This window comes from Onychomys torridus, unplaced genomic scaffold (genome assembly GCF_903995425.1).
Source record: "Onychomys torridus unplaced genomic scaffold, mOncTor1.1, whole genome shotgun sequence".
Classification (NCBI taxonomy): domain Eukaryota; kingdom Metazoa; phylum Chordata; class Mammalia; order Rodentia; family Cricetidae; genus Onychomys; species Onychomys torridus.
This window is the reverse complement of record NW_023413596.1, coordinates 1-7,535: the sequence shown is the minus strand read 5'-3', so window position 1 is coordinate 7,535 and position 7,535 is coordinate 1. Positions and strand designations below refer to the sequence as shown.

Here is a 7,535-nt window from a genome sequence, read left to right as displayed (position 1 = left end):
ACTCTATCTTTGTGTGCACAGACTAACATTTGGAAAAGTCCCAGTGGCCAGGAGTGGTCCTTTTTTGTAAAGGATGGAAGACTTTTCTGTTTACTTCATGGTTACCTTGACTATTAAAAATGTTCAAAACAGGTCAAAATGTGTTCTTTAATAACAAAAGTTGCAGAAAGGGTAGTAGAAGACATTCTTATTCAGATGTCATCCCCAAGGAAGGGTGCAGATACTCACTTTCTTACACAGGAAAGGTACTTAGGGATTTGCCTCTGGGTGTTAGGTAGGGTGAGTCAGAATGGAGAGGTTGGGTGAGGATGGATGCTGGAATAGTAACTAATACTAAAACTTAGTTTTTTTTGAGACAGGGTTACTCTGTGTAGCTTTGGAGCCTGTCCTGGAACTTGCTCTGTAGACCAAGCTGGCCTTGAACTCCCAGAGATCCTCCTGCCTCTGCCTCTTGATTGCTGGTATTAACGGAATGCAACACCACTGCCTGGCTAAAAGTTAGTTTTTAATACTAACCTGTTCCCTGATTTCTCACAAAGCACAGATTCAGGCTTCTGGATTCTTGGTGCTGTGAGCCAGAATGGAGACATCAGATGTAGAAGGAATTTGGAACACAATGGAACATTCCTTTCTGAACAAAACATGTGCATTCCTTTCTCACAAAGCACAGGTACAGGCTTCTGGGGAGGTTGTCTGAGAGAAAGATTCTAGGTCTCCTCGTCTTTAACTGGTCACTTACTGCCCCTTTCATCGGTCCACACAGACTCCACCTGTAATTCCCCAAGATGCTGCCTTATTGAAAGCAACAGGATACAGGAACACTGTATCTTGTACAGACACTCTTGAGAGTCTCACTGCTTCTATTTTGTCTGAAGGGTGGTCCTGGGCATCTTTCCAACTTTATATCAGATTCAGTAATGCATTTTTTGTTTAATTTACTCAACAGAGACTGTTGGAGGATAAGTGATTGCCATGAGACTCAGGCCCAGGGAACGCTAATTAGCCTCTCTCAAACATAGTACTGGGAATAAATCTAACAGGTAACTAGGGAAGATGCTCCAAACAGACCCATGAGGAAGCTGCCTCCATGTATGAGTCAGAGTAATAGCCTTGTGGGAACTGAAGCAATAACCATGGAAGTGGAGAAAGTGAAGTGCTTTACCCAGGGTTTCTCGGAAAACAGAACTGATAGTGTTGTTTTAGTTCAGTTTTTTTTTTTTTTTAAGATTTATTATTTATTATGTAGACAGAAGAGGGCGCCAGATCTCATTACAGATGATTGTATGCCCCCATGTGGGTGCTTGGAATCGAACTCAGAACCTCTGGAAGAGCAGTCAGTGCTCTTAACCTCTGAGCCATCTCTCCACCCAATAGTGTTGTTTTTGATATTGTTGTTGTTGTGTGTGTGTATACATGCCCCCCACATAGAGTGGATTTTCTAGAGTGGCTTCAGGGCTGTGGTTGGACTGGACCAACAATGGCTTCCTCCCACAAGGAAGGCCAAGAATCCAGTAGTTGTTCAGTCCATGAGTCTTAATGTCTCAGCTGATTGTACTCTATATTGGAATCTTGAAGAAGTGAGATTTATTTTTTTTACATTTTTCTGTTTCATAAACATAGACTCTTTTCTCATTTTCTCATAGAATATAATCTGAATACAGTTTCCCCTCCCTCCACTTCTCTCCGTTCCTACCCTCCCTGTCTCTCATCTGGATCTACTCCCTTTCTGTCTCTCTTTAGAAAACAACAGGCTTTTAGGAGAGAACAACACAACATGACAAAACAAACTATAAGATAAAAACCGTCATATTGCGGTAGGACACATCAACTGAAAAAGAAAAGACCCACAAGAGAGGCACAAGCAGAGACCCACTCATCATCATATTCAGGAGTCCCATAAAGTATTAAACTGAAAGCTATGTACATATGCAGGGGGCCTGTGCTGACCCGCGTAGGACCTCTGATTGCTGCTCCAGTCTTCTGAGTTCATACCAGCTTTGCTCAGTTGTTGTAGAGGGCCTTGTTCTCCTCATGTCCTCCATCCCCTGTGTCTCCCCCACAACTGGCTCCTCTTCCATGGGATTCCCTGAGCTCTTGAGGAGAGGCATTTGATGGAGACATCCCATTTAGAGCTGTGGGTTCTAAGTTCTTTCTCTGTGTGTAATGTCATGTATGCAGAAGTTTCTCTTCTGCCTGCCTGTTCCCAAACACCCAGCAGCTGGTTTGTAAACAATTGACTCAGAGGCTTAATATTATAAATGCTCAGCTGATAGGGTAGGCTTATTACTAACCAGCTCTTACTCTTAAATTAACCCATAATTCTTATCTCTGTGTACTCACGTGGCTTGGTACCTTTTCTCACTGTGGCATTCTCATCTTGCTTCCTCTGTGTCTGGTGACTCCTTGACTCTGCTCTCCTTCTTCCCAGCATTCTCAGTTTCAGACCTGGAGGCGTAGTGATGACACATTGGAGCACTGTGACGGCACAGGGGCCATTCTGTAGTCACATTATGACCAGACCTGGAAGCATACTGATGACACATTGGAGCACTGTGACGGCACAGGGACCATTCTGTAGTCACATTATGACCAGACCTGGAAGCATACTGATGACACATTGGAGCACTGTGACGGCACAGGGACCATTTTGTAGTCACATTATGACCAGATCTGGAAGCATACTGATGACACATTGGAGCACTGTGACAGCACAGGGGCCATTCTGTAGTCACATTATGACCAGATCTGGAAGCATACTGATGACACACTGGACACTCTGATGCCACAAGGCAGCATTGGGATGACATAAGTGAACATTATGATATCACAATCCAGCTGTTGTGTGAAAATGTGCTTTGTACAGGCACAACTGAATGGTATCATGTAAAAGAGGTCTTTTTAAAGGTTTTGTTTTGTTTTTAATTATGTGTCTGTGTGTAGGTATTGGGAGTGGCCAGTGCTCTTAACTGCTGAGCCATCTCTCCAGCTTGAGTGAGCTGTCTGTAGAAGGCAGAAGGACATGTTAGATCCTCTATAGCTAGATTTACCGGTGGTTGTGAGTCATCTGATATGGGTGCCAGGAATATAATGAGTCCTATGGAGGAGCAGTTTATGCTATTAAATTCTGATGCACCTTTCTGATTCCCATACTTTAAAAATTAGTTGATAATTAATTAATCATGTGTGTGAGTGTGTGTGTGTGTGTGTGTGTGTGTGTGTAAGCCTGTGTGTATATCAAGACTGCATGCAGCAGTGTGCTTATCAAGACTCACTTGTAATTTTTTAAAATAATTTTTTATTTTATATGTATGGGTGTTTTGTCTGCATGTATGTCTGTGTATAATGTGTATGCAGTGCCTGAGAAGGGTGTGTTGGATCCCTGGAACAGACTGGCTGTGAGTTGGCCATGTGGGTACTGGGAACTGAACTCCAGACCTCTGTAGGAGCAGCAAGCACTCTTAACTCCCTAGCCTCCTCATTTGGACTCTTTCTCACACCTTCTCACCCAAGAGGAAAACCAGCCAAATAGGCAACAGACTACCTTGAATAGGAAGATATTTCTTGATTATCTAATTGGGTTTCAAGCTATGGCCATGCTTTTCTTATTTAGGAGACATCATGGAAGGACCTGCCATATTTCTCTAGTCTTGATTCACTGGGCATCCTCTCTGGTTGCCTCTGTCATCTGCTCTTGTGAGTGCTGTCTTTTCTGGCTGAGATCTAAAGAGTATTTCCCATTTCTGAACCTCAGAGATTACTGCTTCTCTCTGCAGCTAGATGGTAAGAAAAAGCCCTGTGTTGGGCTGGGAGTTCTTCCAGAATCAGCCTCATTGTTATTTCAATAGTTATTTTCTTTAGGGATAAACACTATTTTACAAAAGGGCCTACAAATGCTTTCCAAGTCTGGCAATGTTGTGGGTATCGTCTAGTGGAAGAGGCCAACCAGACTCCACAAGGCCAGGTGTTCCATCTCCATCATTGGGAGAAAAGGTGTTTTCCAGGAATGGAAAGAATGCTAAGGACTAATTCTGAGAGCAGGAAAGGCTTTGCAGCCCTTGGGGCAATGGCTGACAATCTCACTCAGAGAAACCAGCCAAGGAGTTAGAGCACAGGGTTTCTGAGAGAAGCTCACTTGGTGCTTAGCAGAAGGACTCTGAACACACCATTCTCCACATGGGCTTTCCCCTTTGTGCTTGGGTATGAGGAAGAGGACCCCCCATACCCAGGTCCAGCAGCAGGTAGCTTAGTGTTAGGCACAATGAAGGGGAAGCCACTTCCTCCCAGCTTCTCCTTTAACTGTCTTCCTCCACTTTCCTTCTTCTGTTGAAAATTAGTTCCTCAGGGGATTGATCTGTGATGTGCTCCAGGGAGAGGCACTCTGTTGTCTGTGGGGATCCATCTGCAGGTAAAAGCTCCACAGCCCTTTGTGGTTCTCAGTTCTTTGCCCCTGTCTCCTGCCCTTGCCTATTCCACTCACTTTCTGCCTCTGGGTGGACCCACTTTTCTTCTGCCAGATTATTTGTTCTCTTTCTGCTCACCCCTTTTCGGTCTATATCCTCAGCCCTCTCCTGAAGAAAGCTGCTTTTGCCCCCACCTTTTTGCCTCTAGCTCCTTCCTGGGTGAGTGGAACAGACTTGTCTGAGAAATCTTGCAACAGCAAGAAGATCTGCAAGTGTGCCTCATCTTCTCAGGATTTTCTTCCTCTTCTGGAGGGTTTTTTTTTTCCCCCATGGGAGTCAGTAGCGGCTGAGGTTCTCAGGCTCTTCCTCAGCATTCCCCTCAACATCCTCCTCATCAAGCTGATCTGCTCTAATGGACGACTCTTTATCCTTATTGCTGCAAAAGTTTCTGGCATGCTACCCCTCTCTAGCCCCTCTTTTTTCTAGTCTGACTTTGGGGACATGGAAGCTGACAATGGTACAGAAATAACAGAGTTCATTTTATTGGGTTTCTCGGGTTCTGGCTTTGTTCAGGGCCATCTGTTTTGGGGTGTGCTGTGTATCTATGTGGTTACCTTGCTGGGCAACTCTCTGATCATCCTCCTCACGCTGGCCGATTCTGCCCTCCACTCCCCCATGTACTTCTTCCTGGGTCACTTCTCTGTGGTGGAGATCCTCTACAGCACTACCATTGTGCCTAGGATGTTGGCTGACCTCCGGTCTTCCTGCCCCACCATTCCCCCGGGCCAGCTGCTTCACTCAGATGTACTTCTTTGCCCTTTTTGGCGTTGCTGAATGCTGTTTGCTCGCTGCCATGGCTTATGACAGATATGCTGCCATCTGCTGTCCCCTGCATTATACCACCCTGATGAACCAGGGGACATGTGCCAGCATGGTGGGTGGCCTCCTACTGTGCGGGCATCATCACTGGCACCATTCACTCTGTCTTCATCTTCACTTTGCCTTTCCGTGGTGCCAACACCATTCATCACTTTCTGTGTGACATTCCGCCTGTGCTGAGATTGGCCAGTGCAAGCACTTTCTGGGGTGAAGTGGGAAAACTTTTCATCACGGTAGCTTTTATCTTCATGCCCTTTTTGTTGATTGTGGCGTCTTACGTCTGTATCATTGCCACTATTCTTGGTGTTGCAACATCAGAGGGACGTCAAAAGATCTTTTCTACCTGCTCCTCCCACTTGTTTGTGGTCATACTCTTTTATGGGACAGCGACTGCTGCCTATATTAGGCCTCAGGCAGATTCCCTTGGGGACACAGACCAGATTCTTTCCATCTTCTACACGGTTGTCACCCCCATGTGCAACCCTTTTGTTTACACTCTGAGGAATAAGGAGGTCATAGGGGCCATGAAGCGGCTCATGAAGAGATACCTTGGGGGTCCTTGACCGTACTCCACCTTCCTCCCAAGATCTTGGATCTAAGGGCCTGATCCCTGGACATTCTCAAGGAAGAAGAGAAGCTGAGACCACAGGGCACAGTCTGTTGTGCATTGGTGTGTTCCACCCACCATGGGCATCCAAGACACAGGTGTATTGTTCAGAGATCTACTTCTGGGACCTGGTCTCAAGACTTTGACTGGGCTTCATGAAAAGAGCAGAGCTGAGGACTGGAATGAGGTCAAGGGTGAAGGCAGATGAGATAACCTTGTGTGATGATGTGATTCCTGGTCCTGCCTGAGGTTTAGTGCCTTCCTGGGGTTATGTCTTGAGACATCCATCTTCCTGCTTCTCCCAGTGAGTCCTATTGTTAGCCTTTCTCCTTGACTCTCTTGACCTCATTCCCATATGTCGGTAAGTGACAGGGACAGGGACTGGCTGTTTTGGCTGCAAGTGTCAGCTCCTTGTCTTGCTTGTATTGCTGTAGCCTGGTCTATTTCGATTGCATGTCTCCTGAATGATCCTATCTCCTTCGACTCTCCCAACAGTTGTTGGTGTTCTCTACTTAACTTCCCCCAACTATTTTTAAAAACTGCTTTCAATTTCTCCTTTGGTTCCATCCTGTGTCCCCAACTCTGGTATTGAGTCTAATATGGCCTTCAGTTCTTGAAATGTCACTGGCTTCTTGCAACCAAACTGTTCCCTATTTTTACTTGGTGTCTACTTTGGTTGTTTGGTTGGAGGGATTTGGCACATCTCCATTTTTCTTGATTGTTGTTGAACCCTCCTCAGCTATTAATTGCAGGTAGGAGAAGTAGGAGCAGGGAAAAGGTGTCCCAAGTATAAACGAAGGCCTAGAAACTGAGTTGAGTTTCTTCCTCAAATATAGTCCTTTTGCAAAAAAGTAGCTCTGTTAGTTGTAATAAATTTGCCATACAGAAGAAACTATATGTACCAGTAAAATGTTAATTTATTTTGGGAAAATTACTGCTGCCAGCCTTTTGCTCTGCATTTGTACATGTATGTGCATAAAATTAAAAATAAGATTATATTGTCTAAACTGTGTTTTTAACAGTTTCTACTCTATAGAAGACATTGAACATTGTGCCATGGCCTAGAGAATTCTTTCAATGTCTCTGTCATATCCCACAGTGTGGATTCTGTAATCTTAAGAAATGTCCTGTCATTGCAGTCAAGTTTTGTCAAGGACATCGAGATAAACGGACTCACACATACCTGTTTATTTACCCATACTTTCTCTAGTACAACTGGCTGAAACAGGATGCCAAGTAAAAGTGTTTTTGAAATACTTCGCTAAATTACCTGCCACAAGAATTTTTATTGTGTTTTATAGCCTAATTAATTGTCTTTCCCTCAAGTTCAGGGAGGAATGTCTAAGGTTAGGAAGTAGTTGAGGTTAGATGACCCAAAGAAAGGAAGGGTAAGGAATGTATGGATAGATATTTTGAAATTTTCTTGAGATGAAAAAAATAAGAAAAATGTGAGTCACCTTTTCCTTAGATGACCAAGGATGAGGTGAACTATGGATTGAAATACACCAAGATGCAATCAAAACCCAAGGACTGCTTTCAGGCAGAGTCAGTGTCTGAACATAAGAACCAAGCTTAAGTGAGGTTTCAGATGTTGGAGCCGTGAGCCCTGGACTTCCTGAGGCTCGCTCACCTTCATCTCTCCTTCCCCC

General features: G+C 44.6%; 1 pseudogene; it reads left to right on the top strand.

Moving 5' to 3' along the window:
- Positions 1–4,901: 4,901 nt before the first annotated feature.
- LOC118576353 lies at positions 4,902–5,842 on the top strand (annotated as a pseudogene).
- The last annotated feature ends 1,693 nt before the right edge of the window (positions 5,843–7,535 follow it).